The 23,474-nt window shown below is 34.9% G+C and overlaps 2 protein-coding genes across 21 annotated transcripts in view; both read left to right on the plus strand.

Moving 5' to 3' along the window:
* Positions 1-23,474, plus strand: part of LOC107010231 (catalase isozyme 2-like) — a 77,188-nt gene that overhangs the window by 36,060 nt on the left and 17,654 nt on the right. The gene's annotated exons all lie outside the window — the stretch shown is intronic.
* The window catches only part of LOC107010216 (DNA mismatch repair protein MLH3), a 54,324-nt gene continuing 33,164 nt past the window's right edge, over positions 2,315-23,474 (plus strand). The window contains exons 1-8 of one of the 17 annotated variants that reach the window (XM_027914437.1): positions 2,315-2,915; positions 3,005-3,200; positions 5,684-5,775; positions 8,301-8,391; positions 8,655-8,728; positions 8,818-9,017; positions 9,748-9,897; positions 9,985-10,090. The gene's annotated coding sequence lies outside the window, so the exon portion shown is untranslated. Of the gene's footprint in view, positions 2,916-3,004; positions 8,392-8,654; positions 8,729-8,817; positions 9,023-9,718; positions 9,898-9,984; positions 10,091-23,474 lie in introns of all 17 variants that reach the window. The other 16 variants (XM_027914432.1, XM_027914434.1, XM_027914429.1 and 13 more) reach the window with 16 other exon arrangements.

Raw genomic sequence — 23,474 nt, forward strand, 5'->3', positions numbered from 1 at the left:
GATAGCATACTTGGAAAATATACAGTAATGTCGCTTATGATTATTTAGGGCTACAATATCACTCAATATTGCATATTTTTCTTGAAATACATACTTGAGAAAATACCTAATAATGTCGTTTATGTTTGTTTAAGGACTACAATATAACCCAACATTGCATAATTTCCTTGACACAATTTTTTTATTATACTCTCTTATTGGATTGTCATATCACATTATTCATTTTTTATTAAAAAATTAACTTTTTAAATTAGCTATGTGTTACATTCGTAAAAGAAATTCTTAATTGTTTTATCATTTTTAGGTTTTTACTTTAGCATATTAAAAGATAGACATTTTTTTCGATTATTACAGTTAACATTAATTATTTTTGTAAATCATTTATTCCTTAATTTCTTAAAAGAATATGCAAAGTGCACCCTTTTAATGGAATGTCATATCATATTATTCTTTTTTTTTAATATTATCTTTTAAATTTTTTTCGAACTGAGAAATTTAGTTTCCACCCCTTCCGTTCATTTTTACATTTTTCAGTATTTATTTGACATATCTCTTAGAAATAATAAATTTTATATCAATCTTTGAAAATAATAAATTTTATATTTTAAAAAGTGCATTGATAAATGACTATAACTAATAATAAAAGTGAATTAAGAATCAAGTAACAAATGAATAATGAATAAATAAAAATGGATAAAAGCGAATACTTGTTAGAGAAAAAAAATCGTATGAGTTAGTTGATATCATGCCCTTGATTTTTTATGAGTTAGTAAGAGTTTTTGTAACGTTATTTTTTTTCTTGTTTCGTTTATTTTTATGTGTTTTTAATGTTCGCCTTTCACATTTTAGAAGAACCTAAAAGAATGAAAGATTTTGAATCAATCTTGTTTTTATTGTTTCATTCACAAACTTGCGTCATTCATCAAGTATACTGTGGTTATAGATTAGACACATAGGAGATTTTTTAGCACTTTTTACTCTAATAAATTTTTTAGCCTTTGATATTGCAAACAATCCATTGCAATAATTATATTTTCTTTTTTTTGATCCTCAATTTTAACACTAGTAGCTTCATGATATTCCTGTGTTTGTCATTTTTTAATAGAATTACGAAATTTCAGCCTCATTACTTATAATATTTTCAATATTTCTTGAATATTTTAAAGTTTAAGGCAACATGGCACAACCGAATTTGTAAAAAAAAAATCGACTTGTATTAATAAGTGAATTAAGATTGGGCAACGGATCAGTTGGGGACTAACGGATCGGAACGGAACTATCAGACCTGAACGAATCGGTATCGAATCGAAACGGGATGAGTTGATCGGTTCGTTGATCGGTATCGGGATGAAACGGACTGAAATTATCGGGACGGATACTCAGTTCTGTCCCGTCCCACTATATACCGGAATGGAACGGGAGGGATAAACGGGATGACACATCTAGTTATTTCAAAAAATAATTTTTTTGAATTACCAAAATATGAATATTTTTTTATTTTTCTAAGTTTAAATTAATAGTTTTTAAATTTATAATGTAATTTTTTACTTAAGTTTATTTTAAAGATACTTCAAAAAATTTTACTTATTAAATTTGCAAGATAAGTCTAATTAAGTTTTCAAGATTTAAATCTTTTGAGTTTATAAGTTATTACTTATTATTAATTAATATGTTATAATTTATAAGTTATATTTATAACTTGTAATTCAAATAAATTAAATTCGTAATTTTAAAAATATTAAATAAAATAATTAAAGCAATTACACAAATTAAAAAATATCAATTTAATTTATTTAAATTTGTATTACAAATTACAATTTTGATTTACAACTACTAGTAAAGTGCATAGTTTGCGCAATCACCTTCTAGGAAAGGTTTTGTTTCAACTAAGTCTCGAATGTAATACTAATGTAATACAAATAGGGGATAGTATTTAATATAAAATATAAATTATAATTTATAAATATATAATTAATTAGTAAATATTAATTAATCGAACCAGAACCGGGATAAATCGGTACCGATATATCAATACCAAACCTCGATTCCATTCCGTTCGATATCCCATCGGCAATCAAACCGGAACGATACCCGACCGATACTGATACATCACATTCCGTTGCCTAGCCTTAAAGTGAATATAAAAACACTCATTACGTTTAATTGAAGGATAATTTTGACCTTTTTTCCTAAAAAAAGAAGAGGTGGTACTATGACGATATAATTGAACTTTGGGGACCAAAGTGACATTAAAAATAACTTTAACTATAAAAAGCATAGACTTCAAAATAACTTTCTTTCAATCGTCTCGCCTCTCTCCCTTTCTCTGTCAGGAAGCTCTCTCTCTTTTCTTTTCTTTTTTTCAAGATTTTCTAGGGTTTAATATTGGAGAATTTAACAATGTCTTTGTGATTTTTTTTACCAAGATTCTCAATGTCTTTGTGATTTATCATCAAGATTCTACGATGTCTTTTTTTTATAGTGAAGAATATATCGGACCTATAGTTATCAATGGATGTTTTGGTCACTATTTTTAGGCTTTTCTCTAGGGTTTGTTTGTGGAATCTTTTATGGTGAAGTAATTGATTTAGATCAAATAAATTTCTGGGTTCTTCAAGTAAGCTTTTCTCTTCTTTCTTTTTTTGATGGATTTTCGTACTGCTATTTCAAGATTTTCTTATCCCTGCTGTATTTTAATTGTGTCTTGGGTTCTTTAGGTCTTTATGTTGGAGAGTTTGACTATATTGGAATTGAACAATGTAATTGATGTTGTTGTGCTGTAGTGGTTTATTATTTTCAGAATTTACAATGTCTCTGTGAATTTTTTCCAAGATTCTACACTGACTTTTCTTTACTGAAGACTATATGGTACATATGGTTGTCTGATGGATGTTTTAGTAGCTCAAGAGATTACAGTTGAGTACCTTTGCTATATCTTGGATGTTTTTGCTTCTTCTCAATTTTTTGAAGATGATGAACTTTACCTTTTCCTGTTGAGATGCAGAACAGCTATTGAACAGAGAATCTTAATAATCAGTTTACTGTACTCAGTGTCACTTCTGGCGTCTTGCATGTTGTTGGTGATTCATTATTTCCCGATACCATTGATAAAACTGCCTGGAGGGTGCCATAGTTCTCCAACAGGTTGATAAGAAGTTATTCCGATTGTGGCGAGCACAACAGATGATATAACTGATCAGGTCTATTTTGTCCTTTCCATAATCGGCCATTTTCGGTTTCTCATCAAATTCCTTATAATGCATTTACTTTAATTTTTGGTTTCTCATGAAATTCCTTATAATGCATTTACTTTATACGATTGTTTCTCTTAGGAATAGTTTGGTTGGACTCATTAGCAAATATACATCTCAGCATAAACTTCCGCATAAATTGTATAACATTTTTTGGCTGCATAAGAAAAAGTAATATCCGCATAACTATGTACCACACAGTTATCAACATATAAGTAAAAATAAGCTCAACATGACTAATGCAACAGTTGGTAGACGGTATTTACTGTTCATTATTAATATCCTCATGACTTATGATTTTATGATTTTGTTATGTATTTAATGGAGAGATGCGGAGTTGTTCTTGAAGGCTCACTCGCAGAACTTCAAAAATTTAGTTTAATTATAAGAAGTTGTAATTTGTAGTATTTTGAATGAAGAAACTCAATTGGACATGCTTTCGCAAACACCCTCAGTGGCTATTTTCCTTTACACAGCTATCATTCGTCAATGTTCAATCAAACATGTCGCCTGTCGAGCTTAAAGAACTGTTGCTTGTCATGTCACTGAAGCACCCTTTTCATGAAACTATACGACCTTCTATTTTTCTTCTTCGTATTACTCTCTCTTGTATAACTAAAAAAAAAAAAAAGCAATTTGACATGTTCTCTCTTGAGCTAAAAATTGTTGTTTGGCACGGCACCTTCGGTGGGTATATGCGATTTAGGAGAAAGTTCCATTTCATGGTGCTTCTTCCCTGTCTCATAAGGCCAACTGGTGCTTCTTGCCATGCCAGATTTCAAAGCTTTTGAGTTGATTCTTGTTTTATCTTGGCAAAGTTCAGTTTCCTTACCCCCCTTCCCAGACCACCCTTTTCGTGAATTACACATGGCCCTCCTGTTTTCTTCTTATTATTACTCTCTATGCTCCATTTAGCACGAGCAAATTTTTAGTATTCTCGCTGGTATAACTCAAAATGGCAATCAAACGTGTTCTCTCTTGAGCTGAAAAAACTATTGGTTGGCATGGCATCTCAAGTGTTTCTTCCGGAGTTTGGAGAAAGTTTCATTTCATGGTGTTTCCTCTGTCTCATAAGGCTAATTGATTCTTACAACAATCAGAGGTTCCTAAGCGTTTGCGCTGATTCATGTTTTCACTTGGCAAAGTTTAGTTTCTTTTCCACCCCTCACTGAATCACCCTTTTCGTGATATTGCACATGCACTCCCTATTTTGTTATTCTTAGTAGTCACTGTACTCCGCTTTATACTCGATGAAGATTCATAGGTTTTCATCCGCTGTGTTCAATCAAACATGTTGCCTTTCGAGCTAAAGAACTGTTGCTTGGCACGACACTTCAAGTGGGTTTGTGAGATTTTGGAAAAAGTTCCATTATTTGGTCTTTCTTCTCGTCTCATAGGCAAACTGATGCTTGCAGCCATGCTGGGTTTCAAAGCTTTTGAGTCAATCGTGTTTTGGTGTCACAATATTCAATTTTTTTGGTCAAACCATACGACCTTCTACTTTTCTTTTTCTTATTACTCTCTCTTGTATTACTAAAAAAATAATTTAACATGTGAGCTTGAGCTGAAAAATTGTTGCTTGGCATGACACATCAGGTGGGTATATGAGATTCTGGAGAAAGTTTCATTTCATGGTATCTTCCCTGTCTCATAAGGCTAAGGCTAACTGATGCTTGCAGCCATCATAGAGTTCAAAGCTTTTGAGTTGGTTCATGTTTTAGCTTAGCAAAGTTCAGTTTTCTGCACCCCCCAACCCAACCCCACCAAAACACCTTTTTTTGTGAAATTACACATGACCTTCCTCTTTTCTTATTCTTAGTACTCTGTTTATTAAGCCATGAGGATGCTGAGGTTTTGTCTTCCGTGAAAGTTAAATGAAACTTGTTTTTTCTCGAGCTTATTAAATTGTTGCTCGGCAGGGCAGCTCAGGTGGGTCTATGAGATCTTGGAATTAAATTTCCATTTATTGGTGTTTCTTCTTTGTTTCATAAGGCTAACTTAAGCTTGCAGCCATATGACGAATTTCAATGCTTTTGAGCTAATCGCGTTTTGGCTTCACAAACTTTAGTTTCTTTCTCACCAACTCACCCTTTTGGTGAAATTACTCAATGACATTCTACTTTTCTTATTTTTATTACTCTATTCGGTAACTCAAAATGGCAATTGAACATGTTCTCTCTTGAGCTGAAAAACAGTTGCTTGGCATGGCATGGCATGGCATCTCAAGTGGGTCTGTGAGATTTTGGAGAAAGTTCCATTTCTAGGTGTTTCTTCTTTGTCTCATAAGGCTACTGGTGCTTGCAGTCATGAAAGCTTCCTAAGCTTTTGAGCTGATTCGTGTTTTGACTTGCAGTTATGAAATCCTTTTCGTTGTATTTCACATGCACTCCCTCTTTTCTTATTCTTAGTACTCAATCTGCTCTGTTTTATAGACAATGAATATTTGGAGGTTTTCATCCGTCAATGTCCAATAAAAAATGTTGCCTGTCGAGGCAAAGAATTGTTGCTTGGACTGGCACTTCAGGTGGGTTAATGATATTTTGGGAAAAATTCCGTATTTCGGTCTTTCTTCTCCATCGCGAAGTTCAATTTTTTTTTGTCACTAAATAACCCTTTTGGTAAAATTACACGACCTTCTACAGTCCCACTTTTGTTGTTCTTAATTATTCATAGATCTTGATTTGCTACATCAATCTTTTTGGAGCCTTGCTATCTGTAGGAGACTGTTACATCCAGCTATATACTAATTTTTTATTTCTGACAAAGTATTTTTTGAAATAATATGGTTCTTTGTTGTTTCTCTCTGATTTCTTGAAATTCCTAATAGATATTTATTGCATGCATTGGTAATGCTTGTTAATAAGTTTGTTATATTTTTGTCACTGCACCACGTGAAGAATATTTTCCATGGTATGTATATTTGTCCCGTAAGTATCAATTTTGAGTTGTACTAGCCCCAGGACTTTGGTCAGTGACGAGGACTCAAAATGGGATTGTGATAGGGAACATGTCATAAGTTCTTTATTTGATGAAGCGAGTAGATTCATTCAAAGGCATCAAAAATATGGAAGCTTTAAAATGATAAATCACTTAAGCTCACAAAAATATGGATTTTTAGCTTCTTCCTAAACAATCGAGCTAACAGAATCCAAAATGAGTTCTAAATTACTTATAGGGGTCAATTTGGACCAGCTAAAAACGCTAACTAGACATCTACCTTGCTAACTAGACATCTACCTTGCAAAAGATTTCTAGAAGTTGAAATTCCATCAAAACGTCTTTTGTTCCTCTGTCCATTAACACAAAAAAATAGCACCAGGGATCATCATCAAGATACTCTTGATGACTTTGTCAACTTCCCGTGAACTCCAACTTTCAAGAGTTTCCCTATCTTTGAAAGGCGTGACCCAGGAAAGACCAAAAAACAACAAAACATGTTCCAGAGGTCTGAGGCAATTGGGCAGTGCAATGGGAAGTGGTTGACACCTTTTGTGTGCTTGTGGCAGAAGTAGCATCGGCTGGAAAGATGAAATTTCTTACTGGAGAGATTATCCTGTGTGAGGCATGAGTTGTGCAGTACAGTCCAGCTTAAACAGATCACTTTGGTAGGTAACTTGGTTTTCCATATATGAGTCCATAGCTATTTGTCAGTCATTGAGTTCCTTGAGCATAAGTTGTTATAGCCTTAATTGTCTGTGTAGAGACCTTTTCTTGAGTAACCCCATTTTAATCTATCAGGCTCTTGGGGTGAAAAGGAGCAAGGCTGCAAGTTGGCAAAGAGGGCCAATATGTCATTAAGTACACAGTCATGTAGGTTCCTTAACCTTAGGTCCCAAATGTCGTCCAATCTGTTGGATGCTATGGCAGAATTTTGTTCAGCTTGGCAATTCTTCACCCAAAGTTAAGTCTCCCAACCATATGTCCTTCCAGAATTTGATGTGAGATCCATCTTCCCACTCTAAATGTGATGTTCTCAGCAAAATCAAGCCAAAGTTTACTGATGCTTTTTCATAGATCAACTCCATATGCATTTGCCAAATTTTTTTATTACCAGTGAGTAAGCTCACCATGTTTTGCTTTGATCACCTCTTTCCACAGTCCAACGTCTTTAGTTTCATACCTCTATAACCATTTCAATATCATTCTTTTATTGTTAGTTGCAAGATCTTTGATACCCAAACCCCCTTGAGATTTAGGTTATCACTTTTGCCCATTTAACCAAATGCAACTTATGATCCCCGTTGTTGCCTTCCCATTGAAAATTCCTTCTAATTTTGTCAAGCTTCTGGAGAACTTTTGTTAGAATAGGGAAAAGGGACATATGAATTATGATTAGTTGGGATTCTGTCCATTACACTATTAATCAATGTAACTCCTCCTCTGAAAGAAAGATACTGCAGTTGCGATGTTGCTACTCTTTTTCCAAACTTCTAAATCCTTCCCAACCAGATCGCGTTAGACTTGAATTTTGCACCTAAAGGCAGCCCAAGATAAGTTTTTGGAAAGGACCCTATGTTGCAACACATGATTCGCGCTAGCTTTGCCAGATTAAGCACTGAATTTACTTGATAGATAGTGCTTTTTGACATCTTTGTATGCAGTCCAAAGACAACTTAAAAAATGTGCAAAATCAAGTTTAGCCTAAGCATTTGTGATCTATGATCTATCTGCCCTACAAAATAGCAAAGTATCATCCGCATAAAGCAGATGTGAAACTGTAACATTGTTTCCGATGGGACTGCCTACTTCGAAGCCTTCAATCCATTGTAGTCTACTTGCTTTTTGGAGCATCTTGCTAAGACCTTCTATAGCAAGGATGAAAATCAAGGGAGAGAGTAGGTCTCCCTGCCTTAGCCCTTTTTAAGGAGAGAGAAAACCTGCAGGCCCTCTGTTAATGAGCACAGAGTATTTTACCGTTGTCAGTCTTAATTTGATCCACCTATTCGGTATATTCTCTGATGAAAGTTATGTTATCAAATTTCTTGGGAGGGTTGTTTGGTCTTTTTTTGATATTATCGCAATCAAGTATGTCAGTAATTCTCTCTGCAGGTCAAGTGTGAAAGGAAACTTGTTAACATCTGGAATAGCAAATCAAGCTCAAGGGGAGTGCACATGTTCACACGATGGGAGTTAAAAGGAGGTAAACCATTCCTGCCACTTGTTTCTGACTGGAATAAAAGCTGAATTTTCCTAGTGCATGTTTAAGTTAATTAGCTTCATTTCTTTCACCCACTTTTCAAGATTATCTTAGGCTGCATTCTTATTAATCATGAAAGCATGAGATTACAATGTCTCTTTCCAAGACTCCTGTGACACATAGCCTCTTTCAAATTCCATCTTGCTTATGTTCTGATCTTGTAATAAAATTGTCATGCCTGATCTTTTCTTTAATCAAATTTTCAGAATTTGCACCAATAAAAATTAAAAGTTTCTTAAATTCTGGGATAAAATGGAGGGACTTCCGACCAGAGATTACAGTTGAGTACCGTAGCTATATCTCGGATGTTTTTGCTACTTCTCTATTTTGTTAAGATGATGGACTTTTACCTTTTCCTATGAGATGCAGAACAATGCTGGAACAGAAAATCTTAATAATCAGTATACTGTACTCAGTGTCACTTTTGGCATCTTGTATTTTGTTGGCGATTCATTGGTTTCTGGTACCATTGATCAAAACTGCCTGGAGGGTGCCAAATTTCTCCAACAGGTTGATGAGAAGTTTATTCCGATTGTGATGAGCAACCAGCACAACACCTGATATCATTGGTCAGGTTTATTCTGTCCTTTTCATAGTTGGCCGTTCTTGGTTTCTCATGAATTTCCTTATAACAAATTTACTTTAAACGATTGATTTCCTTAGGGATCGTTTGGTTAGACTCGTAGCAAATATAAATCTAAGCATAAACTTCTGCATAATTAGTACAACGTTTGTAGGCTGCTTAAGAAAAAGTTCTATCAGCATAAGAAAAAATAAGCTCAACATAACTAATGTAGCATTTGATTGGTGGTATTTAACTGTTCATTATTAATATTTTCATGACTCATGCAAGTACTATTTTATGCGGGATAGCTTCTGGAGTAATAACACATTTGACAACAATGCATGGATATGAGTATTTACAGTCAAAAATTCCCTTTTATTGTAGATAGTCCCTGCATAGCATTACTCATTTGTTATTCACCGCGTTATAATCCCCACATTAATATTTACATCATTGCAGTTTGCATAACCAATACTTTAACAAATAACTTCCTCTCTTATATTGCAATTTTGTGACTTTTCTGCAAAAAATAAGAGTGATATAGAGTGCTTTATCTTATGCTTCGTCACTTTGTGGCGATCTGGTGAAGAATATTCTTGTGTAGAAACTTAGGTCCATGTGAAAATAAATGTGCGTCCCTTTTTATATAGTCAAGGATTATGATTTTTTTTTTATTCTTGCATTTATCTTCGTTGAATATTACAGTCATCGTCATGTTCTTCAGCATGCTGCAGATGAGCGAATTCGTTTGGAAGAACTAACGACTGTCTAAAAATTCATTGAAATGTCACTTCAACTTGGAGGCTGCAATTCATTAAATTATCAGGTCCTATCTGACCTATCTTGATTCTGAGCAAGAATTGTTACACTTATTTTGATAATAGGTAACATTGGCATTAAGTCTTGTGTGGGAGTCTTGAAACTCTTTATAATAGGTAACATTGATTTTGAGTTTGACCGTGCTTTTGCAGGTCATGCCTGAAGTTGTTTACCAATTACCACACAACTATGCTGACCAAATTTAAAACCGGGGTTGGATCTGCAACAATCATTCTCAAGCTTCAAGATCATTTGTCAGTTAAGTACGATCTTTGTTTAGATTTTTATCACACCACAAGTCTATGGAATTTGATAAAACTGCCATTTACCAAAAATTCCATTGCACTAAATTTTGCAAAATTCATTAAAGTTAAACCCAACTCTGAGCATGAAGTTATGTATTTTGATCAAAGCGGGAACTTAAATCTGATTCCCGAGCAGCAGTCATCCGTCACAGTTCTTGCGGTAATATTCTCCAGTACTTGTATCTGTCATATTATACATTCAAAAAGTTAAGAAAATGTAAACCATTTGCAAATCTGTCTTAGAAGGGAAAGGTATTGTAGTAATGATTGTAGTTGTTAATACAGGTTTAGTTGCCCACCTACATTCTCAAACCTTTTACTTCACTTTATAGCTTATTCTCTTCAAAATTCATATTTACCCTCTGAAGGATCGATGCCTGTCTAAATGTGGAAAACAAAGCATGAAAATCACTTCTCATTAGGCTTGTTATTGCATTCGGTATGAATAACAGTTTATATCAGTTCTGTTCTCCATCATGTTTAAAGCCATTCTAATCTATCAGGCTCTTGGGGGGAAAAAGAGAAAGGCTGCAATTTGGCAAAGAGGGCCAATATGTCATTAAGTACCCAGTCATGTAGGTTCCTGAACCTTAGGTCCCAAATGTCGTCTATTCTGTTGGATGCTGTGGCAAAATTTGGTTCAGCTTGGGAATTCCTCACCCGATGTTGTGTCTCCCAACCATATGTCCTTCCAGAATTTGATGTGAGATCCATTCTTCACTCTAAATGTGATTTTTTCAGAAAAATCAGGCCAAAGTTTACTGATGCTTTTTCATAGATCAACTCTGTTGCACCCAACGCACACGCAAGTGTTCGAGTAGCTCTTTTTGAGAGTCAGATACCCACAGGACTTAAGATCAGATTGTATTCAATTTTCAAATAATTAGAGTTCAGAGCAAGTATTATAAGAAGAGTCATGTATAGTTTTAAATGATTAATTATCTAAATATTGAAGTGAACTACTAGGATTCACGTTCAATTGGATTTTAAACAATGACTTGGGAAATTCCAGGGCTGCAGCCTGCTATGGATTCATGCAAATTATCTTCTTTAATGGATGTGAATAGATTATCGAATCACTGATTACAGGGTCAGATCTATGATCATGGTCTACCGAACTCTAACCGCCAACAGCCTAACTACATCGTTGAGCGGGGATAGACTAAACCAATTACCAAGCATTATGTTTTCATTCTGTCTATTAACCTAGCAAGGTAGGAACATCCCTATCGTAGATACAAATCAATCATAAACCTAGAGAAGATCATGCTCCTTTTGCCTCACGTTCGATCCTCTTATTCCTCATCCTGTTTCAATTTGAACAATACATTTATTTCAATAGTGGCGAGTCACAAAATACTAAATTAAGAACAAAAGAGAGATTCATATGATAGCCAAAATTAATACATCAAAGTAATAAAATACAATCATCCTGTAGCCACAACCCTAGAACTAGGAAATTTAGCTTTTCAATCTTAAAATATTCAATAAACATAAGAGAGATCAAAATAAGTAAAGAATAGGAATGAACCCTACGAATTGATGAAATCGCTCCCAAAATCGTCATTCTTCAAAACCCAAGAAAAGAATCCTTAAAATTATAAAACTTAATTCTATTTATAATTTAGGAAAAGCGGCTAAAAATTAGGACATAGAGGCGCGACTCGGAGACACTTTGCAATTTCAGCTTTGGTCGAACACCCCCCTCTCCGCGACGCAGAGAGGATATAGACTCTTCTGCTTCAGACTCATCACACAAGCAAATAATAAATTCCATTTCCGCGATGTGGAGAGGATATGGAGCTGGGTTATTCTTTTGTTCTTTTCACATCCCATCCTCTGTGCTCTTTTGCTTGGACCCACTCTTGTTTCACGTGCTGCCTCTTGTATGCCCTTTTTCCCTCTTGTTTCGCCACCTGCACAAACTAAACATATTGGTTAGTCCTAATGAATTAACACTGCACACTATCAAAACTAATGAAATCATCCCTAAACTCGGCCAAAGCATGGGTATTATTTGGTTCCTAGGCATAAAAATATGCCCAAGATCAAACTCAATATGCATTTACCGAAATTTTTGATTACTAGTGAGTAAGCTCACCATGCTTTGCTTTGATCACCTCTTTCCACAGTCCAATGTCTTCAGTTCTGTACCTCTATAACCATTTCAACATCATGCTTTTATTGTTAGCAGCAAGATCTTTAATACCCAAACCCCCTTGAGATTTAGGTTGTCACTTTTGCCCATTCAGCCAAATGCAACTTATGATCCTCGTTGTTGCCTTCCCATAGAAAATTCCTTTTAATTCTGTCAAGCTTTTGGAGAAATTTTGTTGGAATGGGGAAAAGGGGGCATATGATAAGTAGGGATGCTGTCCATTACACTATCACTCAATGCAACTCTTCCTCTGAAAGACACTGCATTTGCCATGTTGCTAGTCTTTTTTCAAACTCCTCAATCATTCCCAACCAGATCTCGTTAGACTTGAATTTTGCACCTATAGGCAGCCCAAGATAAGTTGTTGGAAATGACCCTATGTTGCAACACATAATTCGTGCTAGCTTTGCCAAACTATGCACTGAATGTACTTGATAGATAGTGCTTTTTGACATATTTGTATATAGTCCAAAGATAGCTTCAAAAATGTGCAAAGTCAAGTTTAGCCTAATCACTTGTGATCTATCTGCCCCACAAAATAGCAAAGTATCATCCGCATAAAGAAGATGTGAAACAGTGACATTGTTTTCGATGGGACTGCCTACTTTGAGGCCTTCAATCCATTGTAGTTGACTTACTTTTTGGAGCATCTTGCTAAGACCTTCTGTAGCAAGAATGAAAAGAAAGGGAGAGAGGGGTCTTCCCTGCCTTAGCACTTTTTGAGGAGAGAAAAAACCTGCAGGCCCTCTGTTAATGAGCACAAAGTATTTTACTGTTGTCAGACTTAATTTTATCCACCTATTCCTAAATCGCATGCTTCTCAAGATTGTGAAGAGATAAGCCCAATTAAGTTTGTCAAAGGCTTTCTCTATGTCAAGTTTAAACAACAACCTCGATTCTCCTGTTTTCTGCTTCCAAACCAACACCTCATTTGCTGATAATACAACATCTGAGATTTGTCTATCCTTAACAAATGCATTTTGGTAGCCTGAAACTAGTCTTCCCAATTACAGATTTGAGTCTCTCTGCAAGAATCTTTGCTTTGCTGCTATTTTGTACACACTCTCGATGTGATGGGTCTGTAATCTTTTAATTCTATTGGCCCCTTCTCTTTAGGAATGAGGGCAATAAAGGAAGCATTATGGGACTTGACTATATGACAGTTGTGGTGAAAGTGGTATATAGCCTCTATTACTTCATAATTAATGACCTCCCATGCCTTCCAAAAAAAAGGCCATTATGAATCCGTCCTGGCCAGGGTGATAATATTTTGCTAAAATGTAAAAAGGGGAATCAAAAACTAAAAAAATACCAAAGGTGCAGGGCTACCCACACCTTGACCACCCTTCTCCCGTTAACTCCATAAAAAGGCCATTATGAATCCGTCCGGGCCAGGGTAATAATTTGTTGCTAAAATGTAAAAAGGGGAATCAAAAACCTATCAATTCTTGTTGCTTGAGTTGGATTATCTCCTCTAGTCCAGGTGTAGAATGGCAAAGGCAAATCCATGAGGCCAAGGTCCTAGATGGTGTCATTGAAGCAACTCATAGCTTGGACCTTCTTATGCAATTGTATCTCTGGCTTCCAAAATGACAGACATTGAAGTCGCCTCCTATGACCCAACTGTCATCCACAATCCTCTTATTGCTGCAAGCTCAGACTTCTCTTTCAATGTTTGTATTAGGCCCATAAACTCCGGGAAACACCATCTGAAATTTTCCTGCACACTTTCAAGCAACATGGTTCTTGTTTGTTTATTAGAACGTGTCACTTGTTCATTTTGGTCCCATGTTATATGGTGTAGTCAACTTGGCAGAAATGATGATGTTCAGCATTTAACTCCCTTTGTTAATCTGATGAAGCTATTTTTATGTGATTTTCAAGAATCTCTTATGGTTACTAGTTGGTTCTTCATGGTACTTGTAGGATTGGCCCCCCCATCCTTCTCTTTATTTAGGATACTTCGCGAATCTCTGGACTTGGAAGTATCTTTAGGCGAGAGCAATTGTACTCGACACTTTTATGCGACATCACTTAGGATTCATTGTATTTGATGTTACTTGTACATGTCATTATACCCTACTTTCCCCTGCTTTTAAATTATGCTCATCATATCCACCTCCGGGCCCATATCCAATCAAAATTTTAAATCCTAAATCAATTCCCCTGTTTATCATTTGGTATTCTACTATTCAGTTATTGAATTATTGCGGGCCTTTGAGTTATTGCACGACTTTTTAAAGAAAAAATTAAGAACTTGTTCACTTTTTGAAGATTACATTGGTAATTCTCAAACCTAAAATCAATTTCCCGCAGTCTTTCTTCTCAAGTAATTCAAGAACCCGGTATTGTCATATTGCATTCTTTTTAAGAAAAAATCAAGAACCCTAAATCAATTTCCCGACGTGTATCTTCTCAAGTAATTTAATAACTCGGTATCATACTTTCTTGAAATTCTTGCATGCATTCTCTTTAAGAAAAAAATCAAGAACTTGTGCCAGCAAGTTGAACTAATATACCCTTTCTAAGTTTCAATGTTCTTTGTTATTTTACTAGGTATTGAATGGAAAGATGTAAAGTTGTTCTTGAAGGCCCTAGTTTAATCGTAAGAAGTTGGATTTGTGTTATTTTGAATGAATGCACTCAATTGGGCAGACTTTTGTAAATGCCTTCAGTAGCCATTGTCTAGACTTTTGGATTTTGATTGTTTCTTAAAAGTTAAAAGTGTGCCATGTAAGAGAATGGGGAATTATAAGTTCTCTGATTTCGTTAATTTTTTCGAGGACCAATAGAGGTGGACTGCTGAGAATATGGAAAGTGAGCTTTCAGGCTCTTCGATGAGTTCTTATGTTCCTTCATTTGCTACTTCTAATGATGAGGGTGTATGCTTTATATAAAAATTAATATACCTTTTCTCCTAAGATGTTACATTCTAGTATCATAATTTGTTTTTTTCCAAATGAATATTCTTTCATCACTACTTTATTTTCTTCTTTCCATGAGATCTACTTCCTTTTAGGACTGTTCTTTTTATGTTTGTTATTCTTATAAGTAAGTAGCGTACACCTAGTTTGAACTTAACCCAATTTCCACCAGATATCTGTTGCTATAGACATTGGGACCTGCTATGTTAAGGTGAATGACAATGATAAGTATTGGTTTCTTTGACGATATAATGCATTTTGATGTGCAGAAAGTTCTGCTCAATTTATCATTTTACTTAGTCATCTAAAGTGGTACTTTTTTTTTTTTGAAGGATCTGGTGTTTCATGAGATGGACTAGTGGTGATGAAAGAAAGATATGGTAATCTTTCTGTAAAATGTTAAGACTAGCATCATCTTTTCTATTGTATTGATGCTGCTGTACATAATTTCTTTTGCCTGGCAACTATGATGTCCATAACTTGGAATGGTTGTTGTAGTGTATAGAAGTGCAAATGCACTCCAGGTACTTCTAGTTTTCTCACAATTCAGACAACTAAAAAATGTTGTCTTTTTACGTGCATTACTTCTAAAGTTGTACTTTGTCATGATTCATCTTTTGGGTTGCATATAAAATCTGGAAGCCCAAAGAGGGTCTCACATTCTTTGAAAGAGTTTCTGCACTTGTACGTTATCTCCTTCAAATGATTGACATTGCAAGGTCCGTCTTTGTTACACCAGCTAATCTAAGTATATTTTCTGTCTGGTTTCTTAGAATTTGTTCATTTGCATGCAGTGAGGATGACCTGCATCGCACACGTGCTTCTCCTTCTCCATTGCCGCTAAGTCCAGTGAGTTTGGGATTCATCTGACTTCCCTTAACCAATTGAATGCAAGTGATGGTTCATTCAAGCTCTCAGGATGCATTTCAGTTCCTGATGTTTACACGGTGAAGGTATACATGCCCAAATTAATGGATAAGAGATGTGATGCATTATCTTTTCTACACTTTGTTTCCCTATTAACCAGTGTTTAATTAGCATCTTTTCTCTTCTTTGAAGAAATAAAAGAGAAATATATTTAAGACTTGGTTATGATTAAATAGAAGGCACATCTTTAAGTTGGCATGAAATACAATTCTCGTCTCTAATTTAATAGGTGAGGGACTAACACCAAGTATAATCTAATATCGTACATTACTCGAGCACAAAGTGGGGAATCCATCTTAGTTTGCTAATACTGAAAACATAAGAAACTGAATATCACTGGAAGATCTTGCTAGAGAAGTTTCAGTAGATGGGAACTTACCAGGAAAGTCAATGTTGCTGTCAGAAAAATGACCAGAAAGAGGTGCTTTCACCACACTATCAATCACTGATAAGAGGCACGATGTTGTGGAAACGCTCCTCAGAAAGAGGCACGACATGACCAGACAATCATATGAAAAGAGTCCTGACTTAGCCAGAAAGTTATGGGAAGGAAGCGTGACTCTACTAGAATGGTTGTCTGAGGCATGATATTGCTGGAACTATAGTTGGAAAGAGGTCTGCTTGAGCAGTTGCCAAAAAGAGGCATGTACTAACGGGAACACCACCTTTAAGAGATATGATACCGAAGAGAGAAGGGAACCGATAGTAAATGGTACCAGTCTTTGATGGGTTGTCAGAGAGGAGTAATGCTCGTTGCGGTATTTGCTTAGACTGCCTGCCAGTAGGGTCTAACTTGTATTAGAAATAATCCACATCTTAGAGGAACTATCTTCATTTGAACACTTGAAGACTACTCTAACGATCTAACAGTTTTACTATATACTAGAAATCATTAATTAGAATGAGGGAAAAGCTAGAATAGGCTTTGAGGAAGGATCAAACATGGGAACTGTTGCACTTTTTAGGATTACTGATTTTTGTTTCAACTGATTTCACTGTCTGATTATGTAGACACTTTGCTATGAACTGGATAGAAGATATTAACTTCAATGTCGTGTTATTTATTAGAAATGCTGGTCATCACCAACTCAGAATTTCTACTTTGTGTACCATATGTAGTTTAAGAGAGAATTGGTTTGACTTATCACCACAAAAGGGAAAGAAGAGGGGGGGGGGGTTTCTTTTGTTTATTAGAACATGTCACTTGGTCATTTTTGTTCTATGTTAGATTTGCAATCAAATTGCCAGAAAAATGATGTGCAACATTTAACTTCCTTTGTTGGCACTATTGATACTGATTGTGTTAATCTGATAAAGATATTTTAATATGTTTTTCAGGTATCTTTTATGGTGACTTGTGGGTTCTTAATGTTACTCATAGGATTAGGGTCTATCCTTCTCTTTATTGATGATACTATCGCGAATCTCTTGACTGGGATGAACTGTCGATCGGAGCAAATGGTACTCGGCATTATCGTTTTAATTTTTTTTTTGAAATTAGTAATTTTGTATTCCTCAGCATTAAGGATATGCTGGTGACCTCCAAAATTTTGTACATAGAGGGGCTAGGAAGGCTAATTGCAAAGATCCTAACATATCTACTAGTTGCTCTACCTCCTCTATACATTCCTGTTTACACCAAAAATACAAATATGCAATGCAATTATCTTTGACTTTCTGTGTGGAGTTTGATTTGTTCTAATAACATGTTCCATTTCTTTCCTTCCATACTGACCACCATATGCAAGCTAGAATGATTCTCCACCACTTTTTTTTGGCTTTTACTGCCTCTTCTCCTGATCCAGCAACTCAACAGGTCAGCAGTATGTTCTGGCATCGTCCAACTGTTACCAGTGAGCCTCAAAAACAGAGACCATAGTTGGTCTGTGACTCTACAGTGTAGAAAAAGATGGTTGTTGGTCTCATATGTCTCATTGCATAGAAAACACCTTGGTACTAGTTGTACACCTTTCCTCTGCAGTACCTACTGTGTCAGACAAGCCTTCTTAGCTACCAACCATACAAAACATTTGATCTTGGTTGGTGCTTGGCTTGTCCACACATATTTCCATCTAGCCAATCTAAGGCCTTGTTGAGTTCCCATTTTCTTCTTATAGAGCTTGTTAACGGTGAATCTTCCATCCTCAGAGTGTACCCACGAGATTGTGTGGCCTTGTAGCAAAACCATTAAATTCATTGATTACCTGTAACAATTGTGTCACGCTATCTATTTCCCAGTCCTAAAAGATATATCCCAACCATTTTACCAACTCTCAGCTAGAGTGATATCTGGATTGCTAAAGAAAGAATATAAGTCAGGGAAAGATTGCATTAATGCCTCATGTCTTACCCAAACATCTTTCCAAAATAGTATTTTAGCTCCATTTCCTATTCTGAGTTTGAGTTTGATGTTTCCTGCTAGTTTGGTCCAGAAGGATCTTATTGTTTTCCATATTGAAACTCCATATGGTATAGTGACCTCATTGGTACACCATTGGGAGTCCTGGTCATACTTGTGATGTATAACTTCTCCCCAAAGAGTATGTTCTTCTTCCACATATCTCCACAGCAATTTCATCAAGAGACGCTCATTATGGATTCAAAGATTCCTAACTCCAAGACCACCTGAGAGCTTAGGTAGCTGCACTGTTTCCCAATTAACTTGATAGTACCCCTTCCTTTCTTTGTTTCCAAACCAAAGAAAGTCTCTTCTATGTTTGTCCAATTTCTGTAGCACCTTAGCAGGTACGGGAAATAGAGACATGACATAAGTGGGGAGGGAGTCCAGCACTGCATTTATTAATGTTTGTCGGCCCCCAGTGGCAAGTATTGAGATTTCCATATGGCTAACTTCTTCTCTGACCTCTGGATTATCCCATCCCATATCAGTAGTTCTTTATGATTGCTTCCTAGAGGCATTCCCAAGTAAGTTGTTGGGAATTGCCCGATCTTGCACCCTAGGATGTTAGCCAATCTTTGCATTTGTGCTACTTCCTTGATAGGGAATAAACTGTCTCCTCCGGTTAACCCTTAGACCGGAGACAGCTTCCAGGATCACAAGTATCACTCTGATATATCTAATCTGGTCTTCTTTTGCCTCGCAGAAGATTACAGTGTCATCAGCATACAACAATTGGCAAATCTCCATACTCACACCTTCCCTGCTACTAACTTCAAATCCCTTTATCCATCTGTTTTGAGTAGCTATCTTCAGCATGCTATTCAGCCCCTCCATGAACAGTATGAATAGGAAAGGGGAGAGAGGATCACCCTGTCTCAAGCCCCTTTCAGATGGAAAAAAACCCACTGGTTCTTCATTCTGGTGAGTGGAGAAACTGACGGTTTTAATACAAAAACCTATCCAGTTTAACCATTTATCTCCAATCCAAACCGTATCTGTCTTAAGATGTTTAGAAGGAACCCTAAATTTACATGGTCATATGCTTTTTCCAAATCAAGTTTGCACATGATGCCTCCTTTCTCTCCTCTTACTCTTGTGTCCACTCATTCACTGGCTATTAATGCAGCATCTATGATTTGCCTGCTCTTAATAAATGTCATCTGGTGCTTGTCCACCAGCTTGTTTACCACCTGTTTGAGCCTTTTAGCCAACACTTCTGGTATGATTTTGTACATCCCACTAATTAGACTTATTGGTCTGAAGTCCCTTAGTGATGTAGCTCCACTCTTCTTTGGGATAAGTGCCACATAAGTGGCATTCATACTCTTTTCAAAAACTTGGAACTCATGGAAATGCTTCATAGTGTTCAAGATGTCTTCTTTTAAGACACTCCATAATTCTTTGAAGAAGCTCATTGGAAATCATTAGGTCCTGGTGCCTTGTCACTAGCACAAAAATTGATGCCTTTTGAGACTTCTTCCTCCTCAAATGGTCTATTCCTCTAAGTTAATGCTTGTGAAGTCTTGTAAGCTTAGATTAGGTCTTCATGTCTCTGTCTCTTTGTAGAGATTCAGATAGTAGTCTTGTATTTTAATCTTGATAACTTCTGGATCAGTGATATATGTCCCTTCCTCTTCAATTTTGTCAATGGTGTTGCATCTCTATGTGTTGTGGCCATTCTATGAAAATATTTGGTGTTATCTTAGAAGATGAACACAGGCTTCTGCTTTATAAATTCATGTTGAGAGGAAGTTTGGAAAATCATCTATTCAGAAGTATAGTTCGTCTAAAACCATAATTTTGTATTTGAGGCCAACTGTATTAGTGATATTATATCCTCAATAACATAAAGAAGTGGCATGAAAACTAAATATGTTGAACCCATACTGAGCACAATGCCATCTAGATAACACATTAATTAGGCATTAGATTATGCAATTTGGAGCAAAAATTTTGGAAACTAGGAGGTGGAAGACTAGACGTTTCATATTGACACAGAAAATCCACTGCGACAAATGAGCTTTTAGCATTTCTACAGCTTGATGTACATGCAAGGACATATACAAATCAATTTTAACGGCATTTTTATTCCTTTCACATAGTTTAAGGACATTTTTGACCTTTTTCCCAAATAAAATTATGTAAACTAGGAGAAAATAGTGTTATGAGTTGTAATTTTGTCTCTTCTTTTAATAAACAAATAGAAAATTTTAAGGGAATATACTCTTTACTCTTAAAAATAAATTTATATAAAAATACTATAATATCAAAATATAAAAAAAATAATATTCTAATAAATTGTAAAGAAGAACGTTCTAATTTGCGCGGTCACATTTACTAGTAAAAAGAAAATAATAACGAATATTAAGTAGTTTTTGTGTTTTTCCGCGTGGAATAAGTAATTATTTTTTTATCGGGTTTATATAAAATAAGATATAACGTAAGTTGGAAGCTTCAAAAATTATAGAAAAGATCCCCGCCTTCGTACTGCGTAAGTTAGAAGCTCTACCGCATTCCTGCTACTAATTCTCCCGGCGACGATGTCCGACCAAAACATAATATACCGTATTTTATGTTTTGCTTGCTGTCGTGGAACATCTTAAAATAAGATTTTTATTGTACATAAAAAAAGTTCTAAAAATATATCTACATATCTAACACGAAAGGGCGGCTCAACTAATTGGGGGCGTAAAGCGAAATTTTAATTTGCGGCTTAAAATATATATAAACTTCACATACATATTTATTCAAAATTAATTTTCTCACAATATTTAGATGAAAATTATGAGTATTTAATAATGTTTTTTTTTTTACTAGTTTTAGCTAAGATTTTATCAACTCAATATTGAAAAACATCCTTTAAGTGAGACAATTATTATATGTATTGTTAACATAATGTTATAAGTAATAAGTTGATAAATACGTCTGTCTAGATGTTAGGAACCCTCCCTATCAATTTGAGCCCCAAACAGCGCTAAAAACCTCACAAAACATACTAAAGCACTCTAGCATGTCTCAAGACTGACTTTCAAACATCATCGAACGTTCTTGGACGTTTCACCCCCGAACTCTCTCAAACTCTATATACTGCATCTAAACACTATATTTGATCATTTTAGGACATCATAAGCTCATGACACCACATGCTAGGCTCTATTTAGACCTAAGTCATTTTTTGGGTCCTTACTAATCAAATTGATTATTAAATTTAAAAAATAAAATATAATGATGGATTTGTTGGCGAGGGGTGACAAAGAAGCGGGAATTAAAGGAGGTGGAGAAAAAAATATTGATATTGACAATGGTTGTAGTGATATTTGGTGGTGGGTTTGTACCTTTTGATGGTGATGATATAATTTTCGGGGTGATTTTATTTATGGTTGTCAAATTTTGTTGTGGATCTTTCTAATTATTGTGGGGATAATGGTGATAGTATGATTTCGATGGTGAATTTCATCATAGGTTGTGAAATTTATGATGTCTATTTTGATTTTCATGGTGAAATATACAGATTTGATAGTATTATGGCGGCAATGTTAATGGTTTCATGGTGGTGTTCATGGAAGAAATAACAAGTGAATGAAATGGAGAATTTTAGTCAAAATTTGACATGGCAATGACATGACATTGATGTGGCGCAAGTGTGATACACCCCCCATTGTGAGAGTGGTGTTACACGTTTTAGGGGCAAAAAAATTTCAATATTTAGTAGCAGAGGTGGGTAATGAGTCACTATATTAGTTTAACTGTGTAACTGACTTTTCTAGATAAGTCGAAAAGTAAATTTTTGTCTTTTCCCAAAAAAAATGATATCAATTTTTTTGGGGATTGAGTGGGTGGAGGAGATTGGGTGAGTATGTACATTTAAAAATATATCACAAAATTTTTTTTTTTTTTAAAAAAAAAGGACGGAGGAATGTCTAGAAGGGGAAGGGGGTCTTAAAAATATTTTTTTGGATAGTACTACTTCAATCTTTAATTTTTTGAGAAAATATTAAAAAGAAAAAACCAATACCCTCTCATCATTAATTATCAATTTTTTTTGTTTATTCACTTTTTTTCTTAGATATTTTTTTAAAATTTATTATACATAAAATAAAGGTGTATAAAATTACAAAAAAAATTAAAAATCAGGGGTAGTAAAATTTTAGTTAAGTTAAGGTGTGTCTTTAGAATTTTTGTTACAGTCTAAGAGATACTTATGCATTTTCCCTTTAGTTTTTGTCAAGATAATAGATTTTTATTCATGTAAATTTCATGCGTCAAAGTTTTTCAAATAAATGAGAGAGCACATTACAGCACCACTGAGGTTGTTTCTCAAACTAATAAATGATAGTTCATATATGAAACTCATACTCTAGATAATTTATGTATGAAATTCAAAAAAAGGGATAGTTTAGGTGTTTTTTTTTACACATATTATACATTGCCTAGTTATCATGGTGATAAATTTACTAAAGGACTAACGAGAATGAAAGACCAATTTAGAATGACATATTATAATATATATATATTTATGTGAATTTTTAAAGGATATTGTATTGTTGATGGCCAGAGACTAACGAAAATGATAGATCAATTTGGGATATCTACATATATTTATTGTGAAATTTTTTCAGGGAATTGTATTGTTTATGGCTTAAGAACTTATTTCACCTTATTAGCTCTAGGAAGACTTTGAATTAGAGGTGACAAATAGTTTGTTTGGATCGAATTTGAATGGATTGAACAAAAATAGTTTGGATTACATTCTATCAAAATAAAATATTAACAAATATAAATTTGGTCAATATAATTTTTAAAAAATTACCCTAAAACTCTAAAGTCTTAAACCTAAAATTTGAATGTTTTCCTCGAAAAAAAATTTGGCAACACCTACACCCCATCCACAAAATTAATAATTAAAAACGTTATTTTTTATAGAAAA

This window comes from Solanum pennellii, chromosome 2 (genome assembly GCF_001406875.1).
Source record: "Solanum pennellii chromosome 2, SPENNV200".
NCBI lineage: Eukaryota > Viridiplantae > Streptophyta > Magnoliopsida > Solanales > Solanaceae > Solanum > Solanum pennellii.